Source organism: Pinus tabuliformis, chromosome 1_1 (assembly GCF_031772625.1).
Source record: "Pinus tabuliformis cultivar Carrire ecotype Pingquan chromosome 1_1, CPIR1, whole genome shotgun sequence".
NCBI classification, from domain to species: domain Eukaryota; kingdom Viridiplantae; phylum Streptophyta; class Pinopsida; order Pinales; family Pinaceae; genus Pinus; species Pinus tabuliformis.
The window spans coordinates 632,733,381-632,754,150 of record NC_142297.1 but is presented as its reverse complement, the minus strand read 5'-3'; the positions used below and the strand labels follow the sequence as shown (position 1 = coordinate 632,754,150).

Here is a 20,770-nt window from a genome sequence, read left to right as displayed (position 1 = left end):
AATTTGCTGAGGCCTTTGCAGTCTGTAAAAGTCAATCTCATTCTACTTTTCACCAATTGCTATATTCACATATGAAATGTGAATACATAAAATGTACGAAATGTGAGATTGTAAAAATATTTCGGTTAGATGGATCTGTAAATAATGCTAATTATGCAAGTGTATAAGAAATGTATAACTCCATCCGGGAAGCATGGTGTTCAGACAAATGGAAACCTCAATCCGCATAACTAGACTATGCTCAAGCGACATGTATGGTATATGTGAACTGTATGGTATATATAGAATGGAAAAAAAATATATTTTTAATTTTAATGGTAAATTTTGAGAATATTTTGAAATTGAAATTTATAAAAGCCTATTCTTATTGTAACAATTAGATTCACATAAGTATATGAGCAATAAGCCGATGAAAATAACTTCAAAAAAATGCCGATGAAAATAACTTAAAAAAATACAAAAACATGGCTATCTGGGTTATATCAAAACAGCCTATCTTAGATCCTGCGATTCCACCAACCAAGTTTCTGGTTAGATCGCACTGTACACTGTAGATTCCATATATATATATAACTTACTTTTTACCTGTACAGACTTCCATTTGAGATTGAAGCAAAGGTTTATAACCCTAAAGAGTTTGTATGTTTAACGAGGCCTCCACGTTCAGATCGAAACATTCATTAGGGCACCTTTCATATGCATCCGACGAAGAATCCGTTTTAGGATAGGTAGCAGATCGATTCCCTTGTTTTCCCTTTACCTCGGAACTGCTCGGATTATTCTTCGTATCAAAACCAAAGTCTTCCCACTGGAACGAGGGTAGGTATGGCGATTTAGTTCTGATAACTTTGACATCCAACTTTTCTTGGACTGATTTCTCCTCCGAGACACTGAAGTTCATGTGCTTACTTTTCATATATTGAATTCTATTCATTATAGCAACAAATTCCTCGAAATTTCCTTCAGTAGATTCTACTGCTGTGCGCTGGCGTTTGGCCTCAACTCGATTTCTTTCATTCTGTGAGCCTTCCTTTTGATGCCCAGCGCATAAATCCAAATCAAACAATCGTTTCGGCTCCTTGGAGGACTCCATGGATCCAGTATATGTGCTTCGTCAATTTTCAAGCATAAAACGGACACTGGTAGCTACAATAGGGTTGAGAAGAAAAAGATCTGACGATAAACACCCTTCCCGTTGCAGCAGCGCCCATAGCCGCTCAAATCACATGTAAATCTTCATACAGAGCAATCTAAATCTCTATTTCCGTGATAAGCAATAACTTACATAAACCCCAAGGATATAAATAGCTTATCACAGAATTAAATAACATTCTAGATCTGTATTTCCATTATAAGGATTAACTTACGGAAGGAAAGGGTAGAAATACTGTGTAATCTGTTGTTGCTTCCTGAAAAATCTGTGAGCATTAGACAATTTTTTCCAGAAGTAATAGTGACAACATAATCTCGAACTGTAAAAACCTCCAATCACATAGAAATAGAAATCGTTTATTACAGAAATAGAAAATGTTAAAACAGACATGTTTTTTGAAAGAAGAAAATTGGAAAATAAAGAGAGGTAAAGGAAAATTGCAGGTTTTCTAACCTTGTCCTTGTCTTGAACAGGTTCGGCCAGAAATTGCAGATTGTCAACGCACATAGGTATGTACAGGGTAGTGCGCATATATGCATGCCAGTGTACAGTATCGTTTAGAGGTAGAACTGGGAGGAACGAATCTCAGGCAGGTAAGGTTGGGATGGTCTCTGGTCGTCATTCGCCGTTCGGTCCAATCAATCAAACGCCTTGGGTACACATATCTTATCGAATCACGGCCAATCGAAATTTTGTTATTTGGTACACAGATATTATGCAAATCAAACCAATGGGAATGGCGAGAAACAACCCAGGTTTGTACACTCATCTTATCGAATCGCGGCGAATCAAAATTTTATTATTTGGTACACAATTACTATTAATAGAAATGGCGAGAAACAACCCAGGTTTGCCAGGTCAGGGATGATGCAAACGTCATGACGATAGACAACGCGAATTCACTGTCTTATATAATGCAAATTGCGTTTTCTTTCGTTTGATTTGGATAATATGTCTGTAAGTACGTTATATATATATATATATGTATATGAATTTGCATACGTTATATATATATATATATGTATATGAATTTGGCATGAATCACTTAGAATGCGAAGTTTCAATTTTATATCATGGGAATTTCTGAAAGATTAAATTTATTTATATATTTTAATGAGTAAATTTTATTATTCAAAAAATCTAATATTTAATTTGAATAATATTAATGTATTAAATAACAATATTTAATTTGAATAATATTAATGTATTAAATAACAAAATTCGTATATGAAATATTAATTTTTTTGTTGGTTTTAGTTGGATAGAATAAGTCTATTAGAAAGAAAGGAAGATAAAAGATGAATGAAATTGGTAAATCTCTAAGCCCTGCCAATACATTCATTGAATTAACATAATAGATTTCAACTTTATAAAAATGCATATGACTAGGATAGTTAGAACTAATTCCTAGAAATCTGGAACTAATCCCTAATTGAAGCAAACATCTAAACAACAGTTTGTTTCTTCATTATTTTCAAGTTCCCCCCTTAATGGAGAAAGGATTGATTTCCAAACCCAACATCTCTCTAAACAATTCAAATTTTATCTCCCTAATTGAAGCAAACATCTAAACAACAGTTTGTTTCTTCGTTATTTTCAAGTTCCCCCCTTAATGGAGAAAGGATTGATTTCCAAACCCAACATCTCTCTAAACAATTCAAATTTTATCTTCCGAGGGGCTTTTGTGAAAATGTTAGGAACATTTTCAAAAGTATTACAATATTCAATAACAAAATTACTTAGACTATCTTTTCTTTAATAAAATGAAACTGGGCATTAACATGCTTTGTTCTTGCATGAAAAATCAAATTATTTGCCAACTTGATTGAGCTCTGGTTGTCACACTTGATCATTGTAGCCTTCTTTTGTTCTTCTTCAACATCTTGAAGAACTCACCTCAACCAAACAACTTCACAAGTTGCTGCACACAAAGCTTTATATTCTGCCTCTGTAGATGACAAAGATACAATTGGCTACTTCTTGCTCCTCCATGAAATAATCCTGGATCCAATATTGAATGCATAAACTGTAGTAGATCTTCTATCATCTAGATTACCGACCCAATCTGAATATGAGTAAGTTATCAGTGCAACGTCAAATGAATCATTATATTTAGGACCAAACCAATTGTACCTTTAAGATATCTTAGTACTTCTTTCACTACTCTCCAATGGCTTTCTAGACGTCTGGTCATAAACTGACTAAGCACACTAACTGAATATGCAATGTCAAGTCTAGTTGAAGCAAGATAATTCAACTTCCAACTAGCTCTCTCTACAATGTACCATCAACCTCTTTTGAACTATCATCAAGATGAAGCTTCACATTCTATTGCATAGGAACAAAAGCAGCTTTGCACTGATCCGTCTTAAACTTTTTAAACACTTCTGTGGCATAATTACCCGTTGAAACAAAAGTCTGATCAACATCTCACCAAACATTAAGACCTAAACAGTAACTCAACTTACTGAGATCTTTCATCTCAAATACTTGAGACATTTGCATCTTAATTTCATTAATTAGCTTCATTAAATTTCCTGTAATGATTAAGTCATCAACATATAAAGAAATTGTCACAACATAACCATTTGCATCAAATTTGGTATACAGATTCGGATCACTTGACATTTGCATCTTAATTTCATTAATTAACTTCACTAAATTTCCTGTAATGATTAAGTCATCAACATATAAAGAAATTGTCACAACATACCCATTTGCATCAAATTTGGTATACAAATTCGGATCACTTTGACTTGTCACAAAACCTTGCTAGAAAAAGAAGAAATTTATCTTTGCATACCATGACCTAGGTGTATGTTTTAGCCAATACAAAGATTTATTTAATATTCAAACTAAATGTTCCTGCCCTTTTTTCACAAACCCTTCAAGTTGTGTCAAATGCACCTCCTCCTTTAAGTCACCATTTAGAAAAGTAGATTTTACATCTAGTTGATGCAAATTCCAATGACACTTTGTAGCTAATGCAATTAACAATTTAATAGTGTTCAATTTAGCTACACGTGAAAATTTATCTTCATAATCAATACCTTTTTTCTGAGAATACTCTTTTCCCGCCTATCTAGCTTTATATTTATCTATGTTGTCATCTTCTTTAAACTTGGGTTTGTATAGCCATTTGCATCCACTAGGCTATTTTCCTTTAGGAAATTCAGTCAATTCCCAGGTTTTATTTTTAATTATAGATTCATATTCTTCCTCCATAACTTTTCTCCACTCTTCATATTCAATAGATTCATTAAAATTCATGGGTTCTATGACATTCAAAACACTAGTCATGAGTGCATAGTCCTTGTACCTTTCAGGTAGTCGAATGTGCCAAATAGATTCCATGTGTGCTTCTCTGCTTGCACCTTTGTTCTCTTAAATTAATTCTCCATTTATGATTGGGCTTTGACTACTAATGATGTCCACATTGCTAGATGCTTCCCCAAACTTTTTTTGCTCAATGTCTTTTACTTTTTCAATTGCTTCATTGTCTTCAACTTCAGGTAGAATGTGTCATATTTCATACTTGTTATACTTATTTCCTTCATCTTCCTCTTCATGGAAAATTACATCTCTATTCGTAAATACTCTGTGAGTAGATGGATCAAACATTTTATATGCTTTAAATTTTATGTAGTATCGTACAAAAATACCTTTGATACCTTTAGCATCAAGTTTCATTATGTCCTCCTTGGAAATATGTGCAAAGGCCTTAGAACCAAAGAACCTCAAATGATGAATTGTTCGATTAAAGCCATACAAGGCTTCAAATGGAGTCTTGAAATCAAGATACCTTGTTGGACTTCTATTCTTTAGATAAACAACAGTACTAATGGCTTTTTCTGAAAAACAATTTGAGAGGTTCTTAACTTTGATCATACCTCCTGCACACTCCACTAATGTCATGTTTTTCATTTCTGCAACATCATTCTGTTGTGAAGTGTAGGGTACTGTAAATTTCTACACTATTCCATGATCCTTGCAGTACTTGACAAAGTTCCCCAATCTGTATTGTTTCCCTTGATCTAAACGAAGAATCTTTATAAACTTCTTGCGCTGCTTTTCTGCCATGTTTTTAAATTCTTTGAAGTACTAGAAAACATCACTCTTTTTCCTGAGGAAGTACACCCAAGTGTACCTTGTGCAATAATCAATAAACAACATAAAATACAAGGCTCATCCTAAAGAATTGGTCTGCATGGGTTCACAAACATCCGAATGCACACTTTATAATACATCTCTTCTTCATCTATCAAAATTAGAGGGGAATTCATCTTTTTGAATTTTACCTAATGTACTACATTCACAAGCAACATATTCATTCTTTAACATAGGGAGACCTTCGATCGTAGTTTTTTTCTGCAGCAGCAATAAATCATGATAATTAATATGACCATACCTCTTATTCCAAAGAATTTCTATTGACATAGTTGTAGAAGTTAGTGCTTGAAGACTTTTGCTAGTAACATTGAGCTTGTACATGCCTCCAACTTGGACTCCTGAAGCAACAGGTTTGCAATGATCCAACAAATCTTTCACTATGCAATGTGTTTTGAAGAGTTCAACCTTCAAGTTCTAGTTTGTAATTGTAGACATAGAGATCATTTTTTTCTTGATCCTAGACACATACATAGCATTATGGATGCACCTAATGTTTCCATTTGGTAAACTCACAGATATATTTCCATATCCCATGATCTTGTCAGCATGATCATCTCCAAGGTAGATGTTTCCACCATTGTTAATTTCCTTTATGCTTTTGTACAAGTCCTTATTGTATCTCATATGAATTGATGCTCCAGGGTCAACAAACCATGTATTAGCATCATCCATTTCAGCAGACAATGCAACATTAGACATAAATAACTTGAGATTTTTGACATCAAAATTGAGGGCTTCTCCTAGAAAATTTCCTTACTGTCTTCTATGTTTATGTCTACATTCATCATTTTTCTTCTTATAATAGTCTCTAGAAAGATGTCCACCTCTACCACAACAAAAATATATCATTTCAGTTGAGATACCTAGATTTAATTTTAGAAATGGCCTTTTATGGGATGAGCTTCTTCCTTTGTTTGCTATGGAGGAAGATATGAGTCTATAATTAAAAATAAAACTTGGGAATTGACTGAATTTCCTAAAGGAAAAAGAGCCCATAGGATGCAAGTGGCTATACAAACCCAAGTTTATTTGGCAGATGACAACATAGATAAATGTAAGGCTAGATTGGTGGAAAAAGGGTTCTCTCAGAAATTTCATTTTCTCGGATATACTTCTTCCTTTTTTTGCTCCTCATTGTTTCCCTTTGAAGAACTTCTTCTTCGCCACAAGTCCCAAATCTGGATTCTGAGGCTCTAAGTTATTGTGCCTCTCTTCTTCCTCCAATAGTATACCTGTTAATTCCTCGAAGTTTGGTTCTTTCTCCCTTGTTGCAAGAATTGTAATAAACATATGGTAATCTTCTGACATTCCATTTAACGTGATTCTTATGATATGAGTACTAGGCACTGACTCCTCAATGTCTCCCAACATGTCTTTCAATTCTTGAATTCTCAAAATAAAGGCATTAACAAATTCATTCTCTTACATTTTAATGTACATGGGATTACTTTTGAAGAAGAGAACTTGATTTGTGTTTTTAGTATCATATAATTCCTTCAATGTATTCCAAGTTTCAACAGAAGTCTTACAATCACGAACATGACGAATTATATTGTCTTTGACAGACATTTTAAGAAGTACCTTTGCTTTCTTTTCTTGCTTCTTCCAGTCTTGAGTTATTGTAGTTTTTGTTCCTGCAACAAGTTTTTCTTCATCCTTCTTTGTAATAGTCTAAGTGGTATAGCCTTCCAGCACTGTTTGCAACTTGAATTTCTAATTGACATATTTTGTGCCATCTATCTTATTAAATTCATTCAAGTATGTCTTTGTAAGAGGATTCACCATCTACTCCCAATATAAAAGTACTTCCACCATATTCAAATGGAGGCTAAAAAATAATAGTCCTCAATTAAAAAAATAAAGCCACCTCTTCCACTTTTTATTTTTATTTTCAAACAAGTCCCTTTTTAAAATATGAGTAGGGTTTTGGAATAATTAAGAAAATGTGGGCTTTGAAATAATAAAATTCCTCTCTCCAATAAAAGTCCCATGATGGGGGCAACTCCACCACCACAATCAGACAGAATAATAAGAAAAATGTGCTCACTCCATCCACTTCCAGCAAAGCCCCATTTGACTGTCAGAACCAACACCGCCAGACTAGTCTACTCGTTTGTCCTAAAGGTATATCACCGCAGGTTTCGAAGGAGAATTGAAACGTTGCATAGCAAGAAATTTCATTTCGTAAGTTTCCTTACAGTAAACAAACCTCAGTCTCTGGGAGGGGATGCGGTGGCGCCACATTACTTTCCCACGTTGCTCAGAGGCACAAATAGATCATAAGTTCTTATCATTCCTTACAAATAGAGGCAATACTTACGAATAGAGGCATGACTGGGCACAGATTGGAAGTCAACGCTCCACGATGGGAAATATATTCAATTTAATTAATCGATTTCAGGAAGACACGGACGGGAAATATATTCAATTTAATTAATCGATTTCAGGAAGACACGGACCACCAAAGTTGTAGGAAAACCACGACACCACCAACGCAAACAAATCTACAGAGGCACGAATAGGCTGTTAGAACTTGCAGAGGCACGAACAGGCTGCTCCACAAACCACTCTAAAATCAACTCACCAGAACACCACCCATGAACATACAAGTAGGCCGCTCCACAATCCAACAGGAACCACCTTTCACCGTGAGGTAGAGAGGTTCACAGTGTTGGCAGAGAGGTTCACTCATAAGCGAACTCATTGTGTAAGCTCAAACCTAACGCATCAGATTAGGCAGAAATGGACTAACAGGTCCACCACCGCATGAACAATGCAAGGAATGCATGAAACACGCTCTTAACTGCATGAACAGACACATCACTCACTTCCCCTGCGTTGTAGCTATGGGCAGATCCACAGAAACAAGGGGACCTTCACCGTGGCAATGTTTACCATTGTGGAGAGACGTGAGAATGTGAACTTCGAACCACCAACTAGTTATTCAATGATGGCTAGCTATTCCACACCACCAACTTTCCCTGCTTTGTATCAATGTGGGCAGGTCCACAAATCCACCAAATGGAGCTCAATCCACGATCTCCCTCTTTATCAGAGCGCTTGACCATACAACTCTCCTGCACTTCTCTCAAATTCTTCAATTGAACAATTCCAAAACAAATAGTCACAGCCAGCTTCTCTCACGTCTTCCACAGGTTCAAATCTTACTCTGATACCCACTAGAAAGAAATAAAGACAAAAAAAAGAATGAAGTTGGAAAACCTTAGGAGAGGAATCCCTCAGGTTACCCATAGCTGAAAATACCTTCATTGAATTAACATAATCGATTACAACGTTATAAAGCTGCACAGGACTGGGATAGTTAGAACTAATTCCTAGAATAAGGAGCTAATCCCTAGTTGAAGAAAACATATAAACAACAATCCTTTTCTCCATTATTTTCGAGTAGTGTACCTGATACGTTTGATCTTATTGTGGATTGAATGCATGTCTCAATAACTAAGAAGTTTTAGGGAGGAAAGGTTAATTGGACCACGGTTGGAATTTGACGGGTATTTTTACCTGTGACAACGCATTTTACCGGTATCTTATGATTGATTTTGTTAAGTGACTGCCTCTCTTGATGCCGGTTGAAATGTGCAAGACATATTTTTGACCGGCTAATTTTTTTTTGGAAAACGTTATTGAAACACGTTAGTTTGGAAAATGTTATTAAGACGTAGTGAAGGATCCCGCTGACGGAGAGGCCATTCACTAGAGTAGGTGGTATGTTTATTTAGTAATTATGGAGACAAATCTATATAAAATTGAGCTTTTCATCAATCATTGAGGGTCCTCTAAAATGTAGAACCAAAGATAGAGCATAATGGGTGGCTTCATAGGAAACAACATGGATTGTTTGAGGGTTCCATAGGGTTAGAATTCCTCTTGCCGCATTTTTGGCTTCTATGTTTACAAATTCATACTTGGACGGAAATTTACGACTACTTATTTTCATGTGACTTGAATAAAGAGAATGTCAAGGTTTTCTTTTTTCATTTTTCCTTTGAGAATTCTTTGCTTTCCATGTTAGTTCTTTAATTAGAAAATAGGGGTATAGAATTTAGGGGTTCAGGGTTTCATCTTATCTGAGTTTATTAAGAGAGCTCCCAACCCCTCGAGTGTAACACTCTTTGTTTTTCTCCCTCTTTTCTGTGGGATCTTCTTAGGGATCTCACTTCTTTGGGACTTTAATTTGAATCCTAAATAAGGTTATTGTTTCAAATATGAACAAGATTTTTAATTGCATAACGATCTGGGAAGTGATAATCATTTTAAAATTTATTTTGAATTTCGATTGTGGATATAGATTGAGCCATGCAAAGATTATTTTGTTATTTTGAACAAACATGTATGTAAATATTATGGTTTCTAGTAGTAATATTGAAATTTTTGTAAGTAATAGGAAAAATAACGTATGGATTATTTACATCTATCTCTCTTTCATTCTAGACCTAAGGAATCGTTCATTATATTTATTTTTAAAATGTATAAAAATTTCCCAAGTGTCATTTGTTATATTAAAATTATGGGAGTTATGTAATAACCTTGGTGAAAATTCCATGTAATAAAAGTTAATAAAGGAAAAATAACAACCACGGTTAATGGGACACTTATTCCAAGATGAATGTTGGCCAAGAATTCCTAGTGTCAATATTCATTGGTTTATTGTGGCTAAGGAAATTGGCAAAGGCAATGGATAAGGCTTTGGAAAGAAAAATGGAATTTTTGGCACATTTATTTATGAAAATGATGGAAATTAGGATAAAAATGAAGATGAAAGGGCACAGTTTTCATGTGAGGAGGAAATTGAAGGAAAATAATGGAAAATAAAGAAAATAGAGGCTTGATTGAGACAAAAGCTTCCGAGGATCAGTGGGTACATTTTGTCAGTTCATTTTTGGAGCTCTGTCATTATTCTCTCTCTCTCTCTCTCTCTCTCTCACTCTTGGACACTTAGCTTTTTCTTGGAGCACTTTGGCATTGGATCAAGAAAGGAAAATAAGGCAAGAGGAAGGAAGGAGCAAGAAAGGAAGACCACGATCGAGCAACTACAACAAGATTCTTTGCGGGTATTGATTTTCATATGTTTTCCTTGCTAGATTTGGCATGAATGGTGTTGCATGTGGTTCTTTGATGTTATGGCATGATTTTTTCCAGGTGTGACAGTTTTTTCACCCTAGCCTTGCTATTTTTATATAGCCATGGTATAATGGGTTCCTCATGTTTTGGTTGAGCTAGATCACCGTATGGATTTGACGCTGAGTGAAGTGGATCTTCGAAAGAAAGAACACATGGCCTAGTGATCCTTGAAACAAACTATGGATTGTGGTAAAGCCACTGGCCTAGTGACCCATGAACCAAAGTGTGGGTTGTGGTAAAGCCAAACATTTTTCTCCTTGGTGGGCCTAGGAATCTTCGATCGGTTAATGACAGGATATATGGTAAATCCTAGAGGTGGTTTCCCTTGATTAGGACCATGAATCCTTGCTGATGAATGGCGGAATATATGGTAAAGCTTAGAGGGTGGAGTCTTGGTTTAGGGCCTACTAGTCCCTAGATCAGACTATGGATTGTGGTAGAGCATGAGAGACTAGGAGACATGAAAATTCCTCGTGGTGTAGGTGGAGAAATCTGGTGACATCAATGCTTGTTTTGAACTAGTAATCCTATGTGGATTGCGGTAAAGAGTGGTTTCTATTAAAGAGGGTGAGGCGGTTTAGCCTCAGAATGCCATGGTTGGTTCCTCTAGTTCGAGTCCCACATTCATGCTTAGAATATGGCATGGAGGTGATTCGATGAAGAGAGATTTGGCTCAGCCAATGTATGGTTAAGTGGAACGTGGTAGTCCCATCCCACTTTGCCTTTTGGATTCATTAATAAGAGGTTCATTTTGACATATTATGTGTCAATGTATTGGTTAATATGTGGATTCTATGAGTGATGTATCATTGATATTTCTATAGTGATTATGCTGGTTAGAAGCATGTATTATGACAGTGATGATGTATGGCTCTGCTAATGTTTTGATTTGTAAATGAATAAACAAGGCATCTATGACCTAATATATGATAATACAACTACTGATATAAGGGAACGATGCTTCTTAGGTATTCTCAAATAAGTATGAGACCCTTGTGCTCATATCTATTGTTTAAACTTATAGATTACATATTTGTGACATGTTTCAGGAAATTCCTGTCATGGATAGTGGGGGTCGAGTCAATTCCTTGTTCAAGTAGTTTCATTTGTATCCTCATTCTGTTGTTATCTTTCAGTTCTGAAAATGTCATTGATTTCTATTGATTTGGGGTAGCATTGGATGTGCTCTAGCCATCAAAATTGGTGGACAGGCTAAAGCACATGAGATCTCCATGACCCAGAAATGGTTTGGGCAGATTCTAACCAGTTTGGGAGATATTAAAATAACTAATATTTTTAATGGAGTTCCTAAGTCTAATCTTAGGAAAAATAAAATATTAATGGGTATTAATATAAAACTAGGTTAGAAGGTTCCAAAAGTCATGGATCAAGACAAATATAATCTTAGCCATTGATTAGAGATTCAATCTCGCCCGTTGATGGACCAATGAGAAAACTATAAGAGGAGGTTTGAGGGTCAGTTGGAGAACACACCAAAAGAGATCAAGAATTTGATTTTCTGGGGTAGGGTTTGTTGAGGAAATCGTGTGATCCGAGTTGTAGCTGAGGGGCAGTGAATACATAATAGAGAGGTATAGCTGGTACCAGAGAGGCAGTTCAGAGCCCAGTGAGGTTGACAGAGAGGCAGCTGGAGGCTACACAAAGGAAGCCAGGAGATGTGCAGAGCTAGAGAGGCCAGCGTGTGAGATGCAAAGGGTCTAGGGGCTGACGGAGAGGCTCCAGAAGCTAGAAGAGTTGACACAAGGCCTAGAGGTAGCACTGGAGGATTTCGTGGGACAGACTAGGAGCTGGTGAGCTAGATAGGGTGACGTTGTCCTTATTAGAGTGATGCAGAGCAGGAGAAGTTGCAATTTTTGTTGTGCGATCATTCATGGGGTGATTAATCAGCCGGAATATCTGTCTCCTAGGAGAGGTACTACTCCTGAGGGAATTCTCTATTGGGTGAGCCATTTCTGGCACCCTAGTTGTATTATGAAAACTACATAATAATAAAACCCTCTGAATAGCTGCACTGGTTTTACCTTTAGTTGATGATCTGTAGATGTTGATACTGTACCTGTATATATTTTTAGTATTTACATAGTAAATAACTTGTTAATTAACTGAATAAGTAGGAAGAAATAAATCAAATAGTATAGGAAGAATTTCTAACAGGTCAGAATTAGAAATTCCAACATGGTATCAGAGCGTGGTTGCAGATCACACAATAACTAAAGGCATCAGCCGAGCAGAGAAGTAGCGGCAGAAACAACTATCCTGAGTGACATAAGTTGTTCCTAGTAGAAAGAAACAAGGAAGGTGCGGCGTAGAGGGCTTGAGTCATCAGTTTGAGCCAGGAGGAGGATCAGCACAGAGGAAAAGAGGAGGAGACCTGACCTACATAGTGCCTGGTCATCTTTCTCAGTCAAGAAGTATTGACACTATGGCAAGGAGGTGAAAATTTTACTAGTGTCGGGATTGCGCAGAGCCTAGAGGCTAGGTCCTTCAAGTTGTTGGGGTATAGGAGGTTGTGGACAATTTGTGGAGCAAAGCTGGTGGGGTATTGTGGTTAGAACAGTACCTAATAAGGCAAGACCAAGGAGGAGGGATTTATAGAAGGGAAATCGAGACTTAGAGGGAGTTGAAACAAGGACTTTCAGGAGAGAAGTAGAGAGACTTAGAGGAGTCGGAAGAAGAGCAGCATAATCGCCACGAATGGGTTGAGAGATCAGAATAGGTTGGATAGAGCATCTAAATTTGTGTTCTAGAAGGCTACGATATTTTCCATTCTAGACAAATATCACATCAAGGACTTTTCTTGAAAACAATACCCAGTTGACCCAGCTAAAAATGAGAAGTATGAGGATGCAATGGGCAGGGCGAAGTGCATCATCCTTGATGGACAGATCATGTGGTGCCGCATATTGCCGAGAAGGACATGACAAATGAGATGTGGGATGCCCTCAAGAAATTGTACTAGCATACTTCCGTGCAAAGGAAGATGTTACTTGAAAATATGTTGCGGTCATACCAGATGCAAAAGGGAGAGCATATAGATGTCCTCCTTAGTCGATTGAAGGAGATCTGGGACTAGCTAACTTCCACAGGGGCCATGCCAGATCAGGAATTGATGGTGAGCACCGCATTGAATGCAGGCTTAGAGGATTGGGAGTTATTTTTCTAGAGCATACTAGGTAGGTCAAGCCTTCCGGATTGGAAGGAACTGTGGGTGGCTCTTCGTTAAGAAAAGATTAGACAGGTGACTAAGGCAGGGAATAATGACAAAGGGATCAAAATGAAGAAGGAGGAAGAAGAAGATACGAATCTTGCATCCACAAGAAAGCAAGAGAAGAGAAAGAAGAAGAACCTATCCAAGGTCAAATGCTTCCGTTGTGGGCAACTGGGTCATTTTGTGAACTAGTGTCCTAGGAAGAAGAGCAAGGAAGAGGCTTCTGAGACCAAGGCAGTGCTAGTGAGGGTGTAAAACGAAGTCGAGAAGGATGACGACTGTGTCATGAGTTCTCATGCACCAGATGAGAGGATGTGGGATGACATTGAGCTATAGTCAAATGGACTACAAGAGATGAGGGGCAGGATCCTTGAGGTACCCAACCTCTTAGATTATACCTTGCTACAGGAGCCCCAAAGAGGAGTAGCAGGACTGGCAAATGTCGACAGAGATGGATGTGGATGGAGTGAGAGAGAGTGCTACAGTGCAGGAGTCCCAGGATAGAGCAATGACTAGCAAGATGAAACTATGCGAGAAGCAAGGGAGCATTGCACCAGTGTAGGATGGCATAGAGAGGTGTGCAACGGTACGAGATGCATGGAGTTGTTGCAGCAGCACAGAGGCCAGTAGAGGGAGCACTTGTTAGTAGCTGAGGGAGCTTCAGCATCGGGAGAGTCTCTAGCCTGACAGGGATGTCAGAGTTGGGTGCCTCAGCTACTTCCTTCTCAGTAGTTGGGTTGCAGTGCAATAGTTAGTAGTGGCAATGTTATGGGCAACACGATGTAGTGTGAGGGGAAGGGGATGCAATGTAGATGCAGTGTTGTGTATATGGACCAACAACAACATAGATGGAGAGGGAGCTGTCATACGGATGCAACAGTGGTAGTGGCAGGGCCATGGAAAATAGTACATGATGCAACAGTGTAGAGGATGTTGGGCAGGGAGGTCTAGCATCATCACAAGGACTGATGCTTGATGATTAGGGTGATACTCACTGAGGAGTATTACTACAGCAGAGTCCTCGCTAAGAGGGAGTGGTGATTTGGCTTAGCATCAGATGTTAACTAGCCATGCAAATTAGTGGAGAGGCTAAATAACATGAGGTATCCAAGACCCAGAAATGGTTTGGGCAAATTCTAACTGGTTTGGGATATATTAAAATAATTAATATTTTTAATGGAGTTCCTAAGTCTAAACTTAGGAAAAATAAAATATTAATGGGTACTAATATAAAACAGGGTTAGAAAGTTCCAAAAGTCATTAATCAAGCCAAATCTAATCTTAGCCGTTGATTAGGGATTTAATCTCATTCGTTGATGGACCAAAGAGAAAAGTATAAGAGGAGGCTTGAGGGTCAGTTGGAGAACACACCAAGAGAGATCAAGAATTCGATTTTTTGGGGTAGGGTTCGTTGAGGAAATCAAGTGAGTGACCCAAGTTATAGTTGAGGGGTAGTGAATATGTAGTAGAGAGGTAGAGTTGGTACCAGAGAGGTTGACACGGAGGCAACTGGAGGCTATGCAGTCAGAGTGATGTAGAGTAGCAAAAGCTGCAATTGTTGATGTGGGATCATTCATCTGTTGATTAATTAGCCCGAATATCTGTCTCCTAGGAGAGGTACTACTATCGAGGGAATTCTCTATTGGATGAGCCATTTCTGGCACCCTAGTTGTATTCTAAAAATTTCATAATAATAAAACCTCTTTATAGCTGCACCATTTTTCTTACATTGGGTTTTTCCGGGGACATTGGTCCAAAAATAATGGTGTCACTTGTGTGCTTGTTTACTTTCAGTTGATGATCTGACATTTTGATATCGTACTTGTATTTATTTTCAGCATTTACATAATAAATAACTGGTTAATTAATTGAACAAGTAGGAAGAAATAAATAAGATAGTATAGGAAGAATTTCTAATGGTTAGAATTAGAAATTCCAACAAGTTCATCGCAGGGACCTAGGCTCTGGTCTTAAGAAAGTGGCAAAAATCTCAAAGTCGTAGTCACAAGTATGAGGAAAAAATTCCCCAGATGCATGCATACCCATGTTGTGAGAGCACCTAGAGCCTCATGGATGTATGCATGTCCATATTAAGGGAGCGTCCTAGAGTTTGATGGTTTAAAACTTCCATTGGTCTTAGGGACTAGTTACTTGTGTGGTTGGGATGGCTCCTGGGAGTTATGTTGCTGATGTGGAAGGTTTCTGTGGTGTGTTTCTATCAATTCCACTTCCTTAAGGTCACCTAGGAGGTTGAATCCCATTATAGTGGCCTCTCATCACATATTTACCCCGGTTGGCTAGTCACTTGGGTAGATGTGGGATGTTGGTGTTACAGAGTGGTATCAGAGCATGGTTCACTCCTTGGACTAGCTGGGTGATGTTTGTTGGTGATTAATTCATGTTGGTTTCCCATGTGTTAATCATACTTTTGGTCTATATTTTTGTTGCATATGCATGGCGTTGGTCATGGTTGTAGTGATGTCACCATCAAAAAGATAATTTTGCTGGTGTGAAGTGTGTCGACATGAGTATATGATTGGTTACATGTTCTTTATGATTGTGTATTATCAATGTACATTGGAATGTGTAGTTGATATGGTCATGAATTAATGACTCGAATGTAGCTAGAATGATGTTTATGTGTTGATACACTTATTTGTTATATGTATATATGCTTTCATGATTACGTTATACATGTACTACTCTAATTGGTTGATCTTGTAGATGAGATATCCTCCCTAAATTTTTCTAAGGTGTGTTTGTTTATTTTGATGTGGTTTAGCTCACATAGTATGCCTTGCAAGAAAGATATCAAAATGACTAGGGTAGACTACAGAGATTCTCCCTATGAATAATATGAGTAGTGTGGTGTTGGGCACTCTTCTAACTTAGCAAAAGTGTTGAGAATATTGAAGGAAGAAATAAGCACTTGTAAGGCGGACACTAGAAAAACATGGAGGGACAAGAGAAATAAGAAGAGGTTGATGCAATACTCCTTCATAGTTTGTTTGAATTGTAGTGACAGAGACCACTTCGGATCATCCATGGGTAGGAGGAAAAAACTAATGGGGCATATGGTAGTAGGTCTCATGGCGATCACAGGTTCGACCGAGATTGCAAATTGAGAGATGACAGGTTGTTGGATACTTTGTATAGGATAGTGTTGTGTGTGGAGCATGATTGTTCAGAGGTCTTTGTTTCAGCCGGATGTATACCGCAGGAAGTTTGTACACCCCTCGATGTGGGGGGGTGCGGGGGGGACTTGTCCCCCCCCCGCGGGGGTCTGGGGGAGCCGATCCCCCCCGGCTGGGGGGTCCGAGGGCCAGCGGTCCCCCGGCGGGGGCTCGGGGGCAGCGCCCCCGAAGCTAAAAACAAATGTAAAATTGCCTTGTAAAAGTATAGTAATTTCTAGTCAATCTGGGCCGTTCATTAGGCAGATGATCCGACGGTAGAACTTATGTTTAGTTTAGGGTTTTTTGCCCTAGAAGGCAACCCCTCTCTTTGTATGAGGGCATTGCATTGGAGGCTGAGATATAGATGTGTATTCTGTGAGCGAGAAACTGAGAGGTGAGACTGCGAGAGAAAATAGAGGATATTACAATGGATTTTCTGTAGGTTGTGTCTCTTAATTTTGCTGGATAATAGAAAGGAAGGACTGGCTGTTCGGGGTGGACGTAGCCCAAATTGGGTGAACCACGTATATCTATGTCTCTCTTGTTTTATGTGTTCTCTGTGTTTATATTTCTGCAATATTTTATGTGTTCCATTGCTCCGTAATATATAATTTTCTAACAGATAGGTGATGGACACAAGTATTATTCTAGTTCTAGTTTTGACGGGCATCATAATCATCATCATTATTTCCCTTACAGGAGTAGTTATAGGGGATGCCTGTAATATGACTTTAAGAAAGAAAATCCACCTACTTTTGATGGAGACTTGAAGAAACCATAATATGCATTGGCTTGGATACATGTGATGACCAATTTCTTTGAGTTGCATGAGCACACAGAAAACATGAAGGTTAGAATTGTTATCTTCAGCCTGTAAGGTAAAGAAAATATCTGGTGGGAAGATGTGGAGTGGTTTTGAGACATCATGATGAAGACCTTGAGTTGGCATGACTTCAAGAGGGTTTTCAAGAAGAGGTACTTATTAGAGAGGTACTCTGGTGGTAAGACCAAAAAATATATTAGCTAAACATGGGATCGATGATAGATGAAGAATAAACGACTAAATTCCTTGAGATATTGAGGCATGTACCGTATCTTAAAGATAAGAAGGTGAAATTTCAATGATTTATCGGTGGTTTTCCATTAGTATTTAGAGATCGGATTGAGTATGATGAGCCTCGGTCACTCTTGGAGGTTAATGTAAAAGTAACACATTGTTATGAACAATCAAAGAAAAAGAATGAATCTTAAAAAGGATGGAAAGGGAAGTATAAGGATAGAGGTAAGGGTAAATTTTAACCAAAAATAGCAAGGCCTCAGAATGCAGAAGAGAATGAAACTGTTGACCAAATGGGATTCAATTCAATGTAGCTAGATAGGGACATGGATCACAACAACAACATAGAGGTGATGGTAGTGGTTGGTTGGATTGTTGGACATGCAGTAAGGAATGACCTAAGAGAAATTTTCAACAGAATCAGGGTGGTAGGCCTCATATTTATAGTGTATAGGAGGCAGAAACTATTGAGGATGTTGGAAAAAGTATTCCTAGGATTTATGCAGCACTGGATAACAGACAGGCAGACCATTAGGCACCTACCATTTAGATGGATGTTAAGCTTTGTGATCAATTTGTTTCTATTTTGATTGACCCTGGATCTAATTATAGTTATGCTAGTCTTGAATTCATGGATAAGTGTTGTTTGACTAAATAATTGCATGCGGAATATTGTTTAGTGAAGTTGGATACAGGTACAAATAAAAGAGTCCATCATTGGGTAAGAGCTCATGAATTTGAGTTGAATGGAATTTCAACAACAACGCACTTGAAAATATTTCCATTGGGATCATATAGTATGCTATTAGGTATGGAGTGACAATACCTTCACAGGACCAAGGTGGATTGTTATGAGAAATCCATTGAGTGCTTGGATGACAATGCACAGCCAAAATTATTACAGGGAAAGAAGAAAGTCACGTCAATTAGGATGGTGACAACTATGCAGACCAAGTGCAGTCATAGGAAAGGGTGTGTGTTATTTGTAGTGCATATTTCTAGTGACAAAGGTAAGGAAGTTAAGGAAGTAGAAGTTTTGAGAAGGTACCCAATTCTACAGCAGTTTTAGGATGTGTTTCATGTAGAGATTTCAGAGTGACCACCTCATAGGGAAGTAGACTTTTCTATTGAGTTTGTGCCAGGGCAAAATCCAACATCAAAATCACCTTACAGGATGATCATACCTAAGTTAGTAGAGTAAAATTTGTAGCTGAAAAAGATGCTTGACAAGGGATGCATTAGGCCAAGTGTGTCACCTTGGGGCACACCAGCATTGCTTGTGAAGTAGAATGATGGTACTCTCAGATTATGCATTGACTATAGGTAGTTGAACAAAGTGACCATCAAGAAAAGGTATCCATTATCGAGGATTGATCACTTGTTTGATCATCTAAAGGGAGCAATAGTGGTGTTGAAGATTGATCTGAGATCCAAATATCATTAGGTATGCATTAAAGAGGAGGACATTTACAAGGAAACTTTCTAGACTATGTATGGGCATTATGGGTTTATTGTAGTTCCATTCGGATTGGCTAATTATCCAGCTACATATATGTGTTTGATTAATAGTGTGTTGCATCCCTATTTAGAAAAGTTTTTGATTGTGTTCATTGATGACATATTGGTATATTCTAAAAATGAGGAAGAGCATGCCGAGCATTTGGCAGCAGTGTTGAGGTTGTTGAGAGAGCATTGATTGTATGTTAATATCAACAATTACAGTTTCTTTCAAAATGAGGTACATTACTTGGGACATGTTGTCCCTGAGGAGGGAATAATAGTGGATCTAGAGAAGATAAGAGCTATCATGGAGTGAGCAGCTCTTAGGAATGTAGATGAGGTGAGATCCTTCATAGTTGGCAGGTTATTACAGGAGTTTCATTAGGAACTTCTCACATATTACTTATCATATTACATCATTACAGAGGAAAGGTAAGAAGTTTGAATGGAAAAAGGAGTGTGACGTTAATTTTGAGCAACTTAAGTAGTTTTTGACACATGTTCCAGTGTTAAAGATCACAGACCCGGACAAAGAATTTGTAGTATGTACAAATTCTTACAAGAGAGGACTTAGTGGGGTCCTTATGCAAGAAGGACAAGTAATGTGCTGTGAGTCACGAAATCTGATTGATCATGAACAAAACTATCAGACACATGATCTTGAGTTAGTAGTGATCATTCATGAAATGAAGATGTGGAGGAACCATCTTCTTGGCAGGAGGTTTGTATTGATGAGTGATCACAGTGGATTGAAGTACCTATTTGACTAGTCGAATATAAATGCTAGACGAGCTAGATGGCTAGCCATGATCAGTGAGTTTGATTTTGAGATGAGATTTTTCAAAGGAAAGGAGAAGAGGATCGCAAATTCTCTTAGCAAGTGTATACTAGTAAATCATATAGAAACTATGAGTACGTATGGGACATATCTACAGGATACAATCTTTGAAGTAGGACAATAGGATGATAGGTATACAGAGCTTATGCACATTTTAAAATAGAGTACAGGTATAGATACATGTATAGTTAGTGGTGCAGGTGTAAGAACATAGGATGTGGACCATCATCTCATGACTAATGGATTAGTTAGATTTAGGAACAAGATATATGTGCCAGATAGATGTGATCTCAAGAAGGTGATATTATGGGAGTTTCATGTGAGACCATATTTAGGTCATCTAGGTTATCAGAAGACATTAAAAATAATGAAGAAATTCTACTATTGGCCAAATCTGAAGAAGGATGTAGTAGAGTTTATCATTAGGTGTTTGGATTGTTAACAGGTGAAGGCAGAGTGTAAGCACTAGGGTGGCTTGCTTCAACTGATTACAATTCCAGAATGGAAA

The 20,770-nt window shown here is 37.7% G+C and overlaps 1 long non-coding RNA gene across 1 annotated transcript; it reads right to left on the bottom strand.

Annotated features, from left to right (window-relative positions):
- Positions 1 to 1,094: 1,094 nt before the first annotated feature.
- Positions 1,095 to 1,840, bottom strand: LOC149214907 (uncharacterized). Its single transcript, XR_016250441.1, has 3 exons — positions 1,607 to 1,840; positions 1,368 to 1,482; positions 1,095 to 1,256 (listed from the first exon to the last, which is right to left on the bottom strand). It is a non-coding gene; the product is annotated as an uncharacterized LOC149214907 (long non-coding RNA).
- Positions 1,841 to 20,770: the final 18,930 nt, after the last annotated feature.